General features: G+C 45.0%; 1 long non-coding RNA gene across 1 annotated transcript; it reads right to left on the reverse strand.

Annotated features, from left to right (window-relative positions):
• Nucleotides 1–19,249: 19,249 nt before the first annotated feature.
• LOC123407712 lies at nucleotides 19,250–19,809 on the reverse strand. Its single transcript, XR_006612663.1, has 2 exons — nucleotides 19,586–19,809; nucleotides 19,250–19,486 (listed from the first exon to the last, which is right to left on the reverse strand). It is a non-coding gene; the product is annotated as an uncharacterized LOC123407712 (long non-coding RNA).
• Nucleotides 19,810–19,824: the final 15 nt, after the last annotated feature.

Raw genomic sequence — 19,824 nt, forward strand, 5'->3', positions numbered from 1 at the left:
TATGTTGCATTCTGTATACCCAGTATATGGTACAATTAATACAAAGTGTATTCGACATATAGGCTCCTACGCACGTACACGACACACAATATAATTTCAGTCCATATAGTACGTACGTCTCGAAGCAGAATCGTTTTATATAAAATCTTTACGATAGTCGAAACAGAATCTAGCAGAGGTACTACTCCCTCCGTTTCTAAATATAAAACCTTTTAAGAATTTTATTTAAAGACTACATACGAAGCAAAATCAGTAAATCTATACTTTAAAACATATTTATGTGCATTTGTATATAGTTTATAATGCAATCATTAAAATGTCTTATACTCCCTCCGTTTCCAAATATAAGTCTTTTAAGATATTTCACTATGAATCTACATACGAAGCAAAATGAGTGAATCTATACTCTAAAATATGTCTATATACATCCGTATGTAGTTCACTAATGAAAACTCTTTAAAGACTTATATTTAGCAACGGAGGGAGTATTTAGAAATCGAGAGAGTAGTACACGGGGCGAACATGCATGCATGCTGGAGTTCAGAAAGAAAGAAAAGTTCAGTTCAAAAAAGAACAGTCGCGACCCGCTGGCGTGGCCGGTCGGCAGGTGTCTCTGTGCATGTGTACATACATATATGTCCACTTGTCTACGACCGCACCGTTGCCGTACGTACCTGGGAAACATGCACGTACTAGATCTCTGCTGACTGGCCATCGGAATCAGAACCATCATCGAGATCGCAATGAGCCGAGTCGATGGGCCAGGCAGCCTCGTGTGAGCGTCAGGTTATGTTTGTACGTTTGTAGCCACATGGCACATGGAGTACGTCGTCATGGGAGGAGCAATCGGAGAAGGAGGAGGATATGGGCGAGGTGAAGCAACATCCGATTATGATGGAGGAGGAGGAAGAGGAGCGGCCGGAGAAGGAGAGGAAGGATGAGGAGGAGGAGCTCGCGTCGGCTCCGGGCGACAACATGAAGGAGGCAAAAGAGGAATTCATGGTCGCCTAATCGGCCAAGATGGCGGAACAGTAGGTCATTCTGGAGTCCATCCATGATGGGGCCTATGTGGAGGCGAACCGGAAGTCCATCCGACGACAGCGGGCAGCGACCAACATGCTTTTCATCAAACTCGATGCAGGGGCGTATGCAGAGCTGCCGAAGAGCCGCATGAGCCGAAGTTGCGGCCGCTGCTCATGTACTCGGAGCCGGGCACAGAGATAGTGGACATCTCAACGAGGACAAGTGTAGTTTAGGTTACTTATCTATGTTGTACGTAGATTTCGTCATTTGCATGCTTTTGTATGGATCTAAAAAAAATCATATGGGGTATCCGGAAGTAAAAGACCAAATTTGAGGCATGACCAATCACTTTCCATGGACGTGCTCGGGCGTATCCCCAGGCGTTTGAGGGATCGGATTTGGTGCTCGCGGCCTTAGATTCTCTAATACTTATATGGTATTAGAGTTATTAACATTTTCCAAAATAGAGTTATTAACGACCAAGAAGAAGGTTTTTAGCGGTGGTGGCGACATTGGGGGATAGGACAGTGGTGTAGCTAGGGAGGGTATAGGCAAACAGGGGGAGAGGCAAATTGCTCACCCCACAAGGTCGGGTGAAATTTGGTGCAATTTGTGATGGGTCATGTCTGTCCGATCCTACAAGCCACACATGCACATTTGGGACTCCTCATATCTATTCTAATTTTGAACTGGATATAAGGGATATCCGTCATCCTAGACGTATAAGGCTGGTTTGAGGATAGCTCCTATTGGATGGGTGAGTGCATCAAATAGTCGAGCTTTCCCACAGAAATAGACTGACTAGGCCGGCCCATTACAAAAAAAAAAAAATCCCAAAAAGATGGCTCATGAAGGAGAGATCAAACACAAAACCTCCCTGTTTCGAGCGCGTGTGGATAGCCAGTCGTGCTAATGGCGTTTGGTGACTAAATGGTAGCGCAGCGTGGTAAGAACTATCAACAAAAGGAATAGATTTAAAATTCTAAACAATTTTTAAAAATTGTGAACAATTTTAGAAAAAATGAATTTAAAAGTACACTATGTAACTTTCATTAGTACACGGTGAACTTGGTTCAAATACTGACAGAACACTTTTTAATAAGCGATGAATTTCTTCTGAAATGCGCATAGAACGTTTCTATACATGATGAACATTTTCTATATACAGTGAACAAAATTTTGAAAAACATGAACCCAATTTTGAAACTCTGAACATTTATTTGAAATTTTATATACGATGAACGATTCTTAAAGTATATTACATTAATATTGACATCGAAATATACATCTTTTTATAGACAGGGATTAAACAGCCCAGCTGTAGAAGCTTCAACATTAGCATTGTGCCCGCTGCCCGGCCCCTCCAAGCAGAGCCCGGTTCCCGGCTACCGGAAGCGCAAAGGCTTCTAGCACTTAAAAACATACTCCTTTCGTTTTTAAATATATATACTTTTTGAAGCTTCATATTTTTTAAAAAAACATAAATTTATTTATCTTATTTTATATGTAGTTTTAGTAAAGTCTTTTAAAAAAAGATTTACATTTAGAAATGGAGGGACTGAAAAAGAAGGCAAAGGCTTCTCGTTGAGATGACGGATCGATGGGAGGAAAGCCTGCCGGGATCTCGCACAGCTCCCGACGAGAGAGAGAGGGAGGGGAGAAATATTGTGGGCGCAGCGCAGCGCACATGAGACAAGGGAAAAGCCGGTGGTATGGACCTATCCGGCTGAAACCACGGCGGTCTTGCCCCGCCACCGCCACCTTTTTACGTGTTTGGACGCTTGCATCCGCCACCTTCCGCCCCCTGCCCCTGCCCCTGCCTCCTACACGCAGAGAGAGAGAGAGAGAGAGAAGGAGGAGACAAATTAGCAAGCCGGCTAGCTACAAAACACCACCATTATTAATCCAAGCTCTCATCAAGTGCTACGCTACGCATGCTTGCCCACGCTAGCAGGCAGGCAGGCAGGCATAAGTGTACGCGGAGAATCTAGCTAGCCAGGGAAATGCGTTTTTCCCAACCAAGGAATCCTGCTTCTTTCAACAAAATATAACTCCAGCTTAAGTAGTACTGCTGCTGTTGCTGTTGAAGACGATGGTTGGTACGTAGGCACGTAGAGGGGTACAGACAACGCAGCGAGTGAGAGCGAGAGGGGGAATGTGAAAGGAAGAAAAAAGGAACAATCAGGCTAGCGGCGCCTCTAGCCACGGCGTGCAGGAGGAGGAGGAAGAAGAAGAAGCGGGGGCCCTGCGTGCATGGCCATATGCGTATGGCATTTCTTCCCTACTCGAAATGCGCCGTCCGTTCCTACCTCCCCATAGTGCACCTACACACGCACACACACACACACACACACACACGCACACGCACGTGGTGATGATAATGCGTTCGTTCGTGCGTGCATGGTGAGAAACGGATCGAGCATGGAAGTGAAGCTTGGCATCCACTCAACATCCATGCATGTGTAGTGTTTCGCTTTTGTGCATACATGAGCAGTGCTAGGCATCGATAGAGTACTTGTACTTGTTGTGGCTCCATCTACCTACACGTTCGGTCGATGGCTTTATACGTACGTACACGCATGTGAATGTCCGTCCTGGTAACTACCCTACATCTACATGTGCATGCTAATCATTTGGCGTCTCCAATGCATTGTTGGTTGCTCACTTGCTCATACAACTGAATTATACATGCATGCATGCATGTGAGGTTAGGGCATGTACAATGCTGTTATCAACTTATCATACAAGTTGATAACAAATGATGAGGTAAAGAATATATGACTCATAAGAAAAGGTTTGTCTTTTCTTATTAAGAGAAGACAAAAGTTTATCTCTTAACGTAATATGTCTCACCATGCTTTTAGGAATAACTAGTTATTCAAGATAAAGCTAAAAGATGACATATTGTAAGATTTTTTTTATCTTCAAATTACATGCAGGATTTAAGATAAAACTATCTTATCAATCATGTCCTAACTACTCCTCCCACAAGTAGTAGGACTGAAATCCAAACAACTCACAAAGATGCCATTTGATTTGCAGACTTTAAAACATGCAGATAGGAGGAAATTTTAATTTAACTGATTTGCCAACTTCCACCGCCAGGGTTCCCGCGGCCTTCCGCGCCCGCTGCCTCGCACCATGGACATGCCGCGTCATATTTGCATCGGAAGTGGTTGTGCACATGTGGATCGAGTACTTGTTGTGGCTCCATCTACCTACATGTTCGATCAATGGATTTATACGTACACGCATGTGAATGTTCGTCCTGGTAAGTAACCTACGCATGTGTATGCTAATCATTTGGTGTGTCGAATGCATAGTTGGTTGCGGATCCAACTGAACTGACCATGCATGCATACATGCGAGGTTAACTACTCCTTGCCATAGTTGATTCGCAGGCTTTAGAGCATCTTCAACCACGACATGTAAATTCGGACCTTTAAATGACCGCAGATTAGTGATTGCACATGTCCGCTACTTCCTCCATTCCCTTAGACTAGCCATAGTGGGAAGTAACTAAGTAGTAACATCAACGCCACGTAGGTAAAAAATCTGGCGTGGCAAGTAATTAATGCGGAGAGAGATGGTGGTAGTAACATAGCTAGTTACCATCAGATCACATATTTCAATGCATTATGTGTCTATAACCTAATAAATGCTAGTTTGCATGACACCACATGTATGTTACTCCCCACTATGGAGGTAGTAACATAGAGTACTACCTCTGTCACAGTTTATAAGGCACGTGTGTGTACCTAGGTCGTCAATTTAACTTATATAAAATATATTTTTTAATATAAAAATTATAACATTTGAAAACAAAACATCTAAAGTTTTTAATGATATATTTTTTATAATATATGCATATCACTAAGTTGCTCAAATCGACGACCTAGATACACGTGCCGGACTTATAAACTGAGATGGAGGAAGTAGTAACAACATTATGTTACTACTCCTAGTTACTCCCCATTATGAGCAGCCTGATATAAGGTCATTATAAAAAATACATTTTGCATCTATATAAGGCCACGATAACATTAATGATGTTTCCTCGTACTAGCAACTTGTTGAATAATTTCATGCATGTATTCATAATGGCATTTGGCTACTTTCTTCTCACTCATTCGTTGCATGCATGCAGCGTATTAATGATTCCGGTTAACGAAAAGAAAACTTGACTTTTCAACCGGTCATTAAATTTTGCATTGGTATCTGTAATATGAGTTTGTGGCCTTGTATAAGGGAATGGAGGGAGTATTTGCTCGTCCGCAGGGACGAATCTAAGGGGGGGACGAGGGGGGCTAGACCCCCCCCCCCCTCAATGAATTGATTCTTCTTAATGCAAGTAGTTACTTCAGCCAAAATTTCCTAAAACATGAAAGCTTTGCCCCCTCCATGAACAAACTTGCCCCCTTCATGCGTTCATCCTGGCTCCGTCCCTGCCCATCCGTGTAGCCATATTATTCATTTTCTTTCGCATATGTCCGGTCATTTGCATACGATTAGTGGATAGAAAGAGAGTGAAAGAAAAGAATGACTAAAGAAAAAAATAAAAAAGGTGGTCCGGGCTGGGGTCGCGTCTTATGTGGCAGACTGACCGGGCGCGCTTGGGCGCGTCCAGGAGCCCTCATATCCTCCCCATATTTGAGATGGATATGGGGGTTCGTGAACAGTCCGGGCATATAGGAACGATATGAGGGTCCGATTGGGTCACTTTTTTCTTCCTATCCCCTATCCAATCACTAACCGGACGCGTCCGTAGACGTATGAGAGGTCATTTGAGGGATCTGGTTGTAGATGCTCTTGATGTTGGAAATGTTGGAATTATGTCCTAGAGGCAATAATAAATATAGTTATTATAATAATTCCTGTATCAAGATAATCGTTTATTATCCATGCTATAATTGTATTGAATGAAGACTCATTTACATGTGTGGATACATAGACAAAACACCATCCCTAGCAAGCCTCTAGTTGGCTAGCCAGTTGATCAAAGATAGTCAGTGTCTTCTGATTATGAACAAGGTGTTGTTGCTTGATAACTGGATCACGTCATTAGGAGAATCACGTGATGGACTAGACCCAAACTAATAGACGTAGCATGTTGATCGTGTCATTTTGTTGCTACTGTTTTCTGCGTGTCAAGTATTTATTCCTATGACCATGAGATCATATAACTCACTGACACCGGAGGAATGCTTTGTGTGTATCAAACGTCGCAACGTAACTGGGTGACTATAAAGATGCTCTACAGGTATCTCCGAAGGTGTTAGTTGAGTTAGTATGGATCAAGACTGGGATTTGTCACTCCGTGTGACGGAGAGGTATCTCGGGGCCCACTCGGTAATACAACATCACACACAAGCCTTGCAAGCAATATAACTTAGTGTAAGTTGCGGGATCTTGTATTACGGAACGAGTAAAGAGACTTGCCGGTAAACGAGATTGAAATAGGTATGCGGATACTGACGATCGAATCTCGGGCAAGTAACATACCGAAGGACAAAGGGAATGACATACGGGATTATATGAATCCTTGGCACTGAGGTTCAAACGATAAGATCTTCGTAGAATATGTAGGATCCAATATGGGCATCCAGGTCCCGCTATTGGATATTGACCGAGGAGTCTCTCGGGTCATGTCTACATAGTTCTCAAACCCGCAGGGTCTGCACACTTAAGGTTCGACGCTGTTTTATGCGTATTTGAGTTATGTGGTTGGTTACCGAATGTTGTTCGGAGTCCCGGATGAGATCACAGACGTCACGAGGGTTTCCGGAATGGTCCGGAAACGAAGATTGATATATAGAATGACCTCATTTGATTACCGGAAGGTTTTCGGAGTTACCGGGAATGTACCGGGAATGACGAATGGGTTCCGGGAGTTCACCGGGGGGGGGCAACCCACCCCGGGGAAGCCCATAGGCCTTGAGGGTGGCACACCGGCCCTTAGTGGGCTGGTGGGATAGCCCAAAAGGCTCTATGCGCCAAGGAGAAGAAAATCAAGAGAGAAAGAAAAAAAAGGAGGAGGTGGGAAGGAAGGGCGACTCCCTCCCACCAAACCAAGTCCAACTCGGTTTGGGGGGGAGAGTCCTCCCCCTTGGACTCGGCCGACCCCCTTGGGGCTCCTTGAGCCCCAAGGCAAGGTCCCCTCCCTCCCACCTATATATACGGATGTTTTAGGGCTGATTTGAGACGACTTTTCCACGGCAACCCGACCACATACCTCCACGGTTTTTCCTCCAGATCGCGTTTCTGCGGAGCTCGGGCGGAGCCCTGCTGAGACAAGGTCATCACCAACCTCCGGAGCGCCGTCACGCTGCCGGAGAACTCTTCTACGTCTCCGTCTCTCTTGCTGGATCAAGAAGGCCGAGATCAACGTCGAGCTGTACGTGTGCTGAACGCGGAGGTGTCGTCCGTTCGGTACTATATCGTGGGACTGATCGCGGGATTGTTCGCAGGGCGGATCGAGGGACGTGAGGACGTTCCACTACATCAACCGCGTTCTCTAACGCTTCTGCTGTACGGTCTACGAGGGTACGTAGATCACTCATCCCCTCTCGTAGATGGACATCACCATGATAGGTCTTCGTGCGCGTAGGAAATTATTTGTTTCCCGTGCGACGTTCCCCAACAGGAAATATGCCCTAGAGGCAATAATAATTAGTTATTATTATATTTCTTTGTTCATGATAATCGTTTATGATCCATGCTATAATTGTATTGATTGGAAACACAATACTTGTGTGGATACATAGACAAAACACTGTCCCTAGTAAGCCTCTAGTTGACTAGCTCGTTGATCAAAGATGGTCAAGGTTTCCTGGCCATAGGCAAGTGTTGTTACTTGATAACGGGATCACATCATTAGGAGAATCATGTGATGGGCTAGACCCAAACTAATAGACGTAGCATGTTGATCGTGTCATTTTGTTGCTACTGTTTTCTGCGTGTCAAGTATTTGTTCCTATGACCATGAGATCATATAACTCACTGACACCGGAGGAATGCTTTGTGTGTATCAAACGTCGCAACGTAACTGGGTGACTATAAAGATGCTCTACAGGTATCTCCGAAGGTGTTCGTTGAGTTAGTATGGATCAAGACTGTGATTTGTCACTCCGTATGACGGAGAGGTATCTCGGGGCCCACTCGGTAATACAACATCACACACAAGCCTTGCAAGCAATGTGACTTAGTGTAACTTGCGGGATCTTGTATTACGGAACGAGTAAAGAGACTTGCCGGTAAACGAGATTGAAATAGGTATGCGCATACTGACGATCGAATCTCAGGCAAGTAACATATCGAAGGACAAAGGGAATGACATACAGGATTATATGAATCCTTGGCACTGAGGTTCAAACGATAAGATCTTCATAGAATATGTAGGATCCAATATGGGCATCCAGGTCCCGCTATTGGATATTGACCGAGGAGTCTCTCGGGTCATGTCTACATAGTTCTCGAACCCGCAGGGTCTGCACACTTAAGGTTCGACGTTGTTTTATGCGTATTTGAGTTATATGGTTGGTTACCGAATGTTGTTCGGAGTCCCGGATGAGATCACGGACGTCACGAGGGTTTCCGGAATGGTCCGGAAATGAAGATTGATATATAGGATGACCTCATTTGATTACCGGAAGGTTTTCGGAGTTACCGGGAATGTACTGGGAATGACGAATGGGTTCCGTGTGTTCACCGGGGGGGCAACCCACCCCGGGGAAGCCCATAGGCCTTGGGGGTGGCGCACCAGCCCTTGGTGGGCTGGTGGGACAGCCCAAGAAGGCCCTATCCGCCATAGGAAGAAAATCAAAGAGAAAAAGAAAAAAAAGGGGGAAGTGGAAAAAAGGGGAAGGACTCCACCTTCCAAACCTAGTTGGATTCGGTTTGGAAGGGGAGGACTCCCCCCCTTGGCTCGGCCGAACCCCTTGGGGCTCCTTGAGCCCCAAAACAAGGCCCCCCCTCTCCCACCTATATATACGGAGGTTTTAGGGCTGATTTGAGACAACTTTTGTCACGGCAGCCCGACCACATACCTCCACGGTTTTACCTGTAGATCGCGTTTCTGCGGAGCTCGGGCGGAGCCCTGCTGAGATTAGATCACCACCAACCTCCGGAGCGCCGTCACGCTGCCGGAGAACTCATCTACCTCTCCGTCTCTCTTGCTGGATCAAGAAGGCCGAGATCATCGTCGAGCTGTACGTGTGCTGAACGCGGAGGTGCCGTCCGTTCGGCACTAGATCGTGGGACGGATCACGGGACGGTTCGCGGGGCGGATCGAGGGACGTGAGGACGTTCCACTACATCAACCGCGTTTCTTAACGCTTCTGCTGTGCGATCTACAAGGGTACGTAGATCGAATATCCCCTCTCGTAGATGGACATCACCATGATAGGTCTTCGTGCGCGTAGGAAATTTTTTGTTTCCCATGCGACGTTCCCAACAGTGGTATCAGAGCTAGGTTCATGCGTAGATGTAATCTCGAGTAGAACACAAAAGTTTTTGTGGGCGGTGATGTGCGTTTTGCTGCCCTCCTTAGTCTTTTCTTGATTCCGCGGTATTGTTGGATCGAAACGGCTTGGACCGACATTACTCGTACGCTTACGAGAGACTGGTTTCATCGCTACGAGTAACTCCGTTGCTCAAAGATGACTGGCAAGTGTCGGTTTCTCCAACTTTAGTTGAATCGGATTTGACCGAGGAGGTCCTTGTATAAGGTTAAATAGCAATTCATATATCTCCATTGTGGTGTTTGCGTAAGTAAGATGCGATCCTACTAGATATCCATGGTCACCACGTAAAACATGCAACAACAAAATTAGAGGACGTCTAACTTGTTTTTGCAGGGTATGCTTGTGATGTGATATGGCCGACGATGTGATGTGATATATTGGATGTATGAGATGATCATGTTGTAATAGATAATATCTACTTGCACGTCGATGGTACGGCAACCGGCATGAGCCATAGGGTTGTCTTTAAACTAACGTTTGTGGTTGCAGATTCGTTTACTATTTTGCTAGGATGTAGCTTTAGTAGTAATAGCATGAGTAGCACGACAACCCCGATGGCGACACGTTGATGGAGATCATGATGATGGAGATCATGGTGTGACGCCGGTGACAAGAAGATCGTGCCGGTGCTTTGGTGATGGAGATCAAGAAGCACATGATGATGGCCATATCATGTCACTTATGAATTGCATGTGATGTTAATCCTTTATGCACCTTATCTTGCTTAGAACGACGGTAGCATTATGAGGTGATCTCTCACTAAAATTTCAAGAAGAAATTGTGTTCTCCCCGACTGTGCACCGTTGCGACAATTCTTCGTTTCGAGACACCACGTGATGATCGGGTGTGATAGACTCAACGTTCACATACAACGGGTGCAAAACAGTTGCACACGCGGAACACTCGGGTTACGCTTGACGAGCCTAGCATGTGCAGGCATGGCCTCGGAACACATGAGACCGAAAGGTCGAGCATGAATCGTATAGTTGATATGATTAGCATAGAGATACTTACCACTGAAACTATTCTCGACTCACGTGATGGTCGGACTTAAGATAGTGGATTTGGATCATGTACCACTCAAATGACTAGAGAGATGTACTTTTTGAGTGGGAGTTCTTAAGTAATATGATTAATTGAACTAATTGTCATGAACATAGTCTAATGGTCTTTGCGAATTACGATGTAGCTTGCGCTATAGCTCTACTGTTTTTATATGTTCCTAGAGAAAATTTAGTTGAAAGTTGATAGTAGCAAACTTTGCAGACTGAGTCTGTAAAACCGAGGATTGTCCTCGTTGCTGCGCAGAAGGCTTATGTCCTTAATGCACCACTCGGTGTGCTGCACCTCGAGCGTCGTCTGTGGATGCTGTGAACCTCCGACATACACGTTTCTCATGACTACACGATAGTTCAGTGCAAAATACTTAATGGCTTAGAAGCAAGGCGCCGAAGACGTTTTGAAACGTCACGGAACATAAGAGATGTTCTAAAGAGATGAAATTGTGATTTCATGCTTGTGCCCTTGTTAAGAGGTATGAGACCTCCGACAAGATTCTTTGTCCACGAAGTAAAGGAGAAAAGCTCAATCGTTGAGCGTGTGCTCAGATTACCTGAGTACGACAATCGCTTGAATCAAGTGGGAGTTGATCTTCCAGATAAGATAGTGATGATTCTCCAAAGTCACTGCCACCAAGCTGTGAGAGCTTCGTGATGAACTATAACATATCAAGGATAGATACAATGATCCTTGAGCGATTCGCGATGTTTGACACTGCGAAAGTAGAAATCAAGAAGGAGCATCAATAGTTGATGGTTAGTAAAACCACTAAGTTTCGAGAAAGGCAAGGGCTAGAAGGGATACTTCGTGAAACGGCAAAGCAGTTGTTGCACTAATGAAGAGACCCCATATTAAACCCAAGCCCAGGACTAAGTGCTTCTGTTATGAGGGGAACGGTCAGTGAGGCGGAGCAACTCTAGATACTTGGTAGATAAGAAGGCTGGCGAAAGTCGAAAGAAGTATATTTGATATACATGATGTTGATGTGTACTTTACTAGTACTCCTAGTAGCACGAGGGTATTGGAAACCGGTTCGGTTGCTAAGTGATTAGTAACACGAAATGAAAGCTACGGCATAAACGGAGACTAGCTAAAGGCGAGGTGATGATACGTGTTGGAAGTGTTTCCAAGGTTGATATGATCAAACGTCGCACGCTCCCTCTACCATCGGGATTGGTGTTAAACCGAAATAATTGTTATTTGGTGCTTGCGTTAAGCATGAACATGATTGGATCGTGTTTATTGCAATACGATTATTCATTTAAAGAGAATAATGGTTACTCTATTTGCTTGAATAATCACCTTCAATAGTTTATTGAATCTCGATTGTAGTGTTACACATGTTCATGATATTGGTGCCAAAAGATACGAGGTAATGATGATAGTACCACTTACTTGTGGCACTGCCGCTTGAGTCATGTTGGTATAAATTGCATGAAGAGGCTCCATGCTGATGGATCTTTATAGTCACTTGATTTTGAATCACTAGCGACATGCAAATCGTACCACATGAGCAAGGCCTTGTTTTTCATTGAGATGAAACAAGATAGTAACTTGTTGGAAGTGATACATTTTGATGTATGCAGTCCAATGGGTGCTGAGGCACGCAGTGGATATCATTATGTTCTTACTTCAATGACAATTTGAGTAGATACAAGAGTATTTACTTAATGAATCACAAGTCTGAAATATTGAAAAGTTCAATTCTGTTTCGGAGTGAAGTTCATCGTAACAAGAGGATAAACTATCTACGATATGATCATAAAAATGAATATCTGAGTTACGAGTTTTGGTACGCAGTTAAGACAATGTGGAAATTGTTTCGCAGTTCATGCCACCTGGAACATCATAGTGTGATGATGTGTCTGAACGTCATAGCCACACACTATTTGGTATGATGCATGATGTGATGTCTCTTATCGAACTACCACTATCGTTTATGGGTTATGCATTAGAGACAACCGCATTCACTATAAATAGGGCACCGCGTATTTCCGTTGAGATGACACAGTATAGACTGAGGTTTAGAGAAATCTAAACTGTCGTTTCTTGAAAGTTTGGGGCTTCGACACTTGTGTGAAGAAAGTTTCAGTCTGATAAGCTCGAACCCAAAGCGGATAAATGCATCTTCATAGGATATCCAAAACAGTTGGGTACATCTCCTATCTCAGATCCGAAAGCAAAGTGTTTGTTTCTAGAAACGGATCCTTTCTTGAGGAAAGGTTTCTCTCGAAAGAATTGAGTGGGAGGGTGATAGAACTTGATGAGGTTATTGAACCATCACTTCGACTAGTGTGTAGCAGGGCACAAGAAGTTGTTCCTGTGGCGCCTACACCAATTGAAGTGGAAGCTGATGATGGTGATCATTGAGCTTCGGATCAAGTTACTACAAACCTCGTAGGTCGACAAGGTCGCGTACTACTACAGAGTGGTATGGTAACCCTGTCTTGGAGGTCATGTTGTTGAAACAATAATGAACCTACGAGCTATGGAGAAGCGATGGTGGGCCCGGATTCCGACAAATGGCTGGAGGCCATGAAATCCGAGAGAGGATCCATGTATGAAAACAAAGTGTAGACTTTGGAAGAACTACTTGATGGTCGTAGGACTATTGAGTAAAGATGGATCTTTAAAAGGAAGACAGACGACGATGGTGATAAGTCACTATTAAGAAAAGCTCGACTTGTCGCAAAGATGTTTCCGACATGATCAAACAGTTGACTATGGTGAGACTTTCTCACTCGTAGCGATGCTAAAAGTCTGTTAGAATTATGTTAGTAGTTGTTGCATTATTTTTGAAATATTGCACATAGGATGTGAAAACATTGTTTCCTCGACGGTTTCCTTGAGCAAACATTGTATATGATACAACCACAAGGTTTTGTCGATCCTAAAGATGCTAACAATTATGCAAGCTCTAGCGATCCTTCAATGGACTGGTGCAAGCATCTCGGAGTTGGAATATACACTTTGATGAGATGATCAAAGATTTTGGGTTTGTACAAGGTTTATGAGAAACTTGTGTTTCCAAAGAAGTGAGTGGGAGCACTATAGAATTTCTGATAAGTACATGTGGTTGACATATTGTTGATGAGAAGTAATGTAGAATTTCTGTGAAGCATAAAATGTTGTTTGAAAGGAGTTTTTCAAAGGAATACCTGGATTGAGCTACTTGAACGTTGAGCATCAAGATCTATGGAGATAGATCAAAACGCTTAATAGAAGTTTCAACAAGATGCATGCCTTGACAAGTTTTTGAAGGAATTCAAAATAGATCGGCAAAGAAGGAGTTCTTGACTGTGTTGTAAGGTGTGAATTTGAGTAAGACTCAAAACCCGACCACGGCAGAATAAAGAGAATATACGAAGGTCGTCTTCTATGCCTTAGCCGTAGACTCTAAAGTATGCCATGCTGAGTACCGCACCTGATGTGTGCCTTGCAGCAAGTCTGTTAAGAGGTACACAAAGTGATCCAGGATTGAATCACTCATCAGCGGTCAAAATTATCCTTAGTAAATAAATAGACTAAGGAATTTTTCTCGATTATGGAGGTGGTTAAAAGAGTTCGTCGTAAATGGTTACGTCGATGCAAGCTTTGACACTAATCCGAATAACTATGAGTAGTGAAACGGATTCGTATAGTAGAGTAGATATTTGGAGCATTTCCGAATTGCACGTAGTAGCAGCATCTATAAGATGACATAAAGATTTGTAAAGAACGCACAGATCTGAAAGTTTCAGAACCGTTGACTAAAACCTCTCTCACGAGCAAGACGTGATCAGACCCCAGAACTATATGGGTGTTGGATTCGTTGAAATCACATGGTGATGTGAACTAGATTATTGACTCTAGTGCAAGTGGGAGACTGTTGGAAATATGCCCTAGAGGCAATAATAATTAGTTATTATTATATTTCTTTGTTCATGATAATCGTTTATTATCCATGCTATAATTGTATTGATTGGAAACACAATACTTGTGTGGATACATAGACAAAACACTGTCCCTAGTAAGCCTCTAGTTGACTAGCTCGTTGATCAAAGATGGTCAAGGTTTCCTGGCCATAGGCAAGTGTTGTTACTTGATAACGGGATCACATCATTAGGAGAATCATGTGATGGGCTAGACCCAAACTAATAGACGTAGCATGTTGATCGTGTCATTTTGTTGCTACTGTTTTCTGCGTGTCAAGTATTTGTTCCTATGACCATGAGATCATATAACTCACTGACACCGGAGGAATGCTTTGTGTGTATCAAACGTCGCAACGTAACTGGGTGACTATAAAGATGCTCTACAGGTATCTCCGAAGGTGTTCGTTGAGTTAGTATGGATCAAGACTGTGATTTGTCACTCCGTATGACGGAGAGGTATCTCGGGGCCCACTCGGTAATACAACATCACACACAAGCCTTGCAAGCAATGTGACTTAGTGTAACTTGCGGGATCTTGTATTACGGAACGAGTAAAGAGACTTGCCGGTAAACGAGATTGAAATAGGTATGCGCATACTGACGATCGAATCTCAGGCAAGTAACATATCGAAGGACAAAGGGAATGACATACAGGATTATATGAATCCTTGGCACTGAGGTTCAAACGATAAGATCTTCGTAGAATATGTAGGATCCAATATGGGCATCCAGGTCCCGCTATTGGATATTGACCGAGGAGTCTCTCGGGTCATGTCTACATAGTTCTCGAACCCGCAGGGTCTGCACACTTAAGGTTCGACGTTGTTTTATGCGTATTTGAGTTATATGGTTGGTTACCGAATGTTGTTCGGAGTCCCGGATGAGATCACGGACGTCACCAGGGCTTCCGGAATGGTCCGGAAACGAAGATTGATATACAGGATGACCTCATTTGATTACCGGAAGGTTTTCGGAGTTACCGGGAATGTACCGGGAATGACGAATGGGTTCCGGGTGTTCACCAGGGGGGGGGGGGGCAACCCACCCCGGGGAAGCCCATAGGCCTTGGGGGTGGCGCACCAGCCCTTGGTGGGCTGGTGGGACAGCCCAAGAAGGCCCTATGCGCCATAGGAAGAAAATTAAAGAGAAAAAGAAAAAAAAGGGGGGGAGTGGAAAAAAGGGAAAGGACTCCACCTTCCAAACCTAGTTGGATTCGGTTTGGAAGGGGAGGACTCCCCCCCTTGGCTCGGCCGAACCCCTTGGGGCTCCTTGAGCCCGAGGGCAAGGCCCCCCTCTCCCACCTATATGTACGGAGGTTTTAGGGCTGATTTGAGACAACTTTTGCCACGGCAGCCCGACCACATACCCCCACGGTTTTACCTCTAGATCGCGTTTCTGCGGAGCTCGGGTGGAGCCCTGCTGAGATTAGATCACCACCAACCTCCGGAGCGCCGTCACGCTGCCGGAGAACTCATCTACCTCTCCGTCTCTCTTGCTGGATCAAGAAGGCCGAGATCATCGTCGAGCTGTACGTGTGCTGAACGCGGAGGTGCCGTCCGTTCGGCACTAGATCGTGGGACGGATCGCGGGACGGTTCGCGGGGCGGATCGAGGGACGTGAGGACGTTCCACTACATCAACCGCGTTTCTTAACGCTTCTGCTGTGCGATCTACAAGGGTACGTAGATCGAATATCCCCTCTCGTAGATGGACATTACCATGATAGGTCCTCGTGCGCGTAGGAAAAAATTTGTTTCCCATGCGACGTTCCCCAACACTTGAAACATGCACATAGGAGAAAATTTTAATTTAACGCTTTTGCCAATGCCCACCGCTAGAGTTCACGTGGCCTCCTGTGCACGCTGCCTCGCACGAAGGACACGCCGCGTCATATTTGCGTCGAAAATGGTTATGCACATGTGGCTAGGCGCGCCAACGAAGCGGTTACGCATCCACCACGGCGTTCATATGTCAGACGAACGCACCGCCTTCTGCGTGGCAGCGGCAATATATGCATCCTTTGGGCCGAGTGTCGAATACATGCATCATTTGGGCGGACGCTATGTATGCCTGCTTGACGGAGTCCGACCGCCGGGAGGAATACTCCTCCCGAGAGCGTCGGAGCGCAATGTAGACATCTATCTCCTCCTCAGTTCCGCATGGGGTGAGCTCCTAGTCCCTAGATCGAGAGATGAAGGAATCAGATCCGCTGACCTTCATGTCGGAGATGGCCAGAAGGGAGCTTATGGTCAGGGGGAGTGGAATGCAGCTAGGGTTTCGTCCGAAGTGTGGATAGGGTTGAATATATGTAGGATCTGATGGGGCACGATGTGTTGGATGCTATGCAGTGGGCGTGTCCGTGCGTCCCTATATCTACCCCACACATGGGTTTGATATGAAGAGTGCCGGTCAGTCTAAGTGTCTGAGCTAAAATTTTCAATTGTTGATGGTGGTAATGTTGCGTCTAGGCGGTGATCTAGCAGTCCGCACGGACGCGGATGAGTATGCCGGTCCGGGTGAAGATGATATAAGGAAAGGACGTATTACTCAACAAGAAACTTGCAGCAATGCAAAAGCAAAGCAGGTCCGACTAACATAAATATTTGTATTGGATAGGTAGGAGATTATAAAACATAATTCCATTTTTTTGAAGTCTCGGAGTATGGAACGTATATGAAAAATACACAGGTGAATATAGTTCAACGTGCACCCATTTGAATGGTTAATTTGAAAAGAGAAACAAGAAAAGGTCAAAAAATATCTGAAATTTGGGGTAGCAAACTTGGTCGACAATTCTACTGGGCGTATGAGGTTTTATGAAGGAATAGCACCAGCATTTATCTTTTTTGTAAAAAAAAAATCCATGAATACCATGTATTCCCTTCATCCCATAATGTAAGTCGTTTTTGGAGTATATCATTTTTATGTGAAAGTTCATACGCCAGTATACCAATGAATCATGTATATCAAAAACATTTTTGCTATTTTTCCAAGTATTTTTTCTAAATGTACTATTCATAAGGATTCCGTAGAATCATGTTTCACAAATCCGCGCAGAAGATCCTTTCTTTTTTGGTTGTATATATCCTGAATGTTTTTGGGCATCTTGTTGATCGAGAGGCTGAGTGTAATTAGTATGCTTGATATTATTGTATTCCCTTTTCAAAAACAAATCCCCCACCATGTATTTCTTGCTTTTTACATTAGCATAGGCCATCTCACTTGCTTGTTCCCCTCTCCATTCGCCAACTCCCCGTGGATAGGAAAACCACAAGAGTTCGTAGTATAAACAAACAAGTAGGAGTAGAGTACTCCTATACCATGTCCTCATCGAAGTCACTGTAAACACACAAAATCATAGGTAGGTGACTGATGAGCAAACTTCCTTGGACCGCAGAAAACTTGGCACGCAGCACACACTTCCCAATGTGTCCACCGAGAAAACAATAACACTACTGCTGCACCTGCAAAAGAAAATTACTAATACTACTGCTGAATTGTGAAGCCACTTGGAGACATGCACGAACCATGCGGACTGCTGGAGTAGCAGTACAGTACATAGAGCGAAAACACGGACAAGAATGCGGACTGCTCATCACCATGGCCATACATGTAGCTGGCCATGCCCATGGGTCTCACTCACAATCACAATCACAACTTCACAAGCACCCCAACCGTGACGGCCTGCCTGCCTGGGTCTCTGGGTTGGTGGCCTCATCAAGATGATGACTTGCAGAAGACGGCCGTTTCTGATCGAGTCGGCGATGCAAATCATACGCCTCTTGTTCACACACACATGTCTAGGCAGTTTGTTCTATGAAAAAAAAAAGAAGAGAAAAAGGTATTGCAAATCATACGAGCCCAAGCCAGTTTGTGATTAACAACAGCCCCTCTCTCTCTCTCTCTCTTCCTAATCACCTTCAGGTCCATAATCCGAGGTGGAGGACCGGGTCCACCGTCAGGATCAAAGATCGCCAGAGGCAGGGGGGCATGGGGCGACGGAAGACACGTGGGGCCTCACCAGAGGAGGGGCCCACGGCGCAGAGTTGCCGTCTCATGTAGGCCCGGCGCATCGGTGTGTGTGTGTGTGTGACACAGCCGCTGCTTCCTCCTCCTCCCTCCCCGCAAAGGCACGGCACGGCACGGTGCTCACTCGCTGCGGGTCAAACCTCGCCACGCTCCGCACGGGCCCCGCTCCGGCCCGGCCCAGGATCCCCTGCGACCGAGGGCCCAGCAGTAACCTCCATGCAGAGGCACAAATCATCACCCATGGTCATGGAAGGATGAATTCTGCCGCACAGGATCCGACTCTGGCGTCTGCTATCAGGAATTTTAAAAAATTGAGCTGGTGCCGTCATACTAGGATTTTACTCTTTTTTAGCAGGCCATTAGCAGCAGAGACTGGTGCTGACAATGAGGGGTTATTAATTCGGATTATTTTAGATGATAGAGGTGAGTCGAAAGTTGAAACAACCCTTTTCGTTTTCAACGTGGTTGGGCGATGGATGGATGGATGGGATCAGAGTCTGTGCCTGACCGCAAGTGCAATCACCGACCGCTCCGGAAAAAAGACGGTTTTGGACCCTTCCCGTTGCCTCCTACTCGTTACGTACCCCTAAACCCCATCCACAATACTACTGTAAAAAGGTATTTTTTTAGATAAAGAGGGTTACGTTCCGGCATGTGCTTTAGCACCATGCATACGGCCTCTTCATTGCAACTAAAGAAAACATTGGTAAAAAGGTAGTATTTGCATTGCACACATGGCAAATGGCAATCTCAATCTGATATTCTTGGCATGGCGTGTGCTTTGCACTCTTCCAGGGATGAATTAAAAAAAAAACACGCTCACACACGGCAACTGGTCGCATTTTTTTCTTGGACGCAAATGATGCCCGGCCTTTATGTCCAGCAGACGCATCATGTCCGTCCATCCATCCGTCCATCCATCACCCTTTCTGCCGATTCCCTACAGCACGCACATGAGTGTAATGAGAAAAGAAAGCGAAACTAGTTCGATAGCACCACTACGTTAACGTTAGTAAGCAAGGAGGACACACATACACACCTGCTGATTCCCCTGCCACTGTTATCTCATCTTTTTCACACACCACCAGTACTAGCACTGCTAGCTCACAAGCCGCAACACTACAAACCTGGATCGTGTGTCAAGGAAGGACCTAGAGGATGGATTACATTAGATTAGATTAAGCCCAGATGGATGAAGGAGGGTGGGAAGGGAAGGCATGATTCCATTCCAATCCAATCACAATCACAATCCATCCCTAATGGAACCCCCCAAGCCTA

This window comes from Hordeum vulgare, chromosome 7H (genome assembly GCF_904849725.1).
Source record: "Hordeum vulgare subsp. vulgare chromosome 7H, MorexV3_pseudomolecules_assembly, whole genome shotgun sequence".
NCBI lineage: Eukaryota > Viridiplantae > Streptophyta > Magnoliopsida > Poales > Poaceae > Hordeum > Hordeum vulgare.